General features: G+C 46.5%; 1 protein-coding gene across 2 annotated transcripts in view; it reads left to right on the plus strand.

The window, feature by feature from the left end:
- The first annotated feature begins 327 nt into the window (after window positions 1–327).
- The window catches only part of LOC139762454 (probable peptidoglycan muropeptide transporter SLC46), a 23,604-nt gene continuing 23,365 nt past the window's right edge, over window positions 328–566 (plus strand). For both annotated transcript variants that reach the window (XM_071687359.1, XM_071687361.1), the window contains exon 1: window positions 328–566. This exon is cut by the window's right edge and continues 3 nt beyond it. The gene's annotated coding sequence lies outside the window, so the exon portion shown is untranslated.

Here is a 566-nt window from a genome sequence, read left to right on the forward strand (position 1 = left end):
GCAAGGTGGCGATGGGAATAAATAAAGGCAGACAGTATGAATTGTGTACCTGTGTATATATGTATATGAATGTGTGTGTATATATATGTGTACATTGAGATGTATAGGTATGTATATTTGCGTGTGTGGACGTGTATGTATATACATATGTATGTGGGTGGGTTGGGCCATTCTTTCGTCTGTTTCCTTGCGCTACCTCGCTAACGCGGGAGACAGCGACAGAGCAAAATAAATATATAAAATAAATATATATATACACGTTGCTTAGGTGTAATATGTCGACTCATGTCGGACCAGAGGAAGTCGAGACTGTACATTTAATTTCAGGTTTGTTGTTCACTGTTTGAGCCCCTGCAGTTGGCCAGGAGGCCCGTGGTGGTGACCAGGACAGTATCCGATGGACAGCGGCGGCAGGAAGTGGACTACAGCTCCCTCTGTGACCCTAGGTAGATCCTGCAGACGGGAGAAGGTCACACACACACACACACACCCACTCCTATACTCCTGGATCCTAAGGCCCATTACTGTGTGTAGGGCGTGTGGCTCCACCCTCAGCTCATCTGTAC

This window comes from Panulirus ornatus, chromosome 43 (genome assembly GCF_036320965.1).
Source record: "Panulirus ornatus isolate Po-2019 chromosome 43, ASM3632096v1, whole genome shotgun sequence".
In the NCBI taxonomy this organism is placed as follows: Eukaryota; Metazoa; Arthropoda; class Malacostraca; order Decapoda; family Palinuridae; genus Panulirus; species Panulirus ornatus.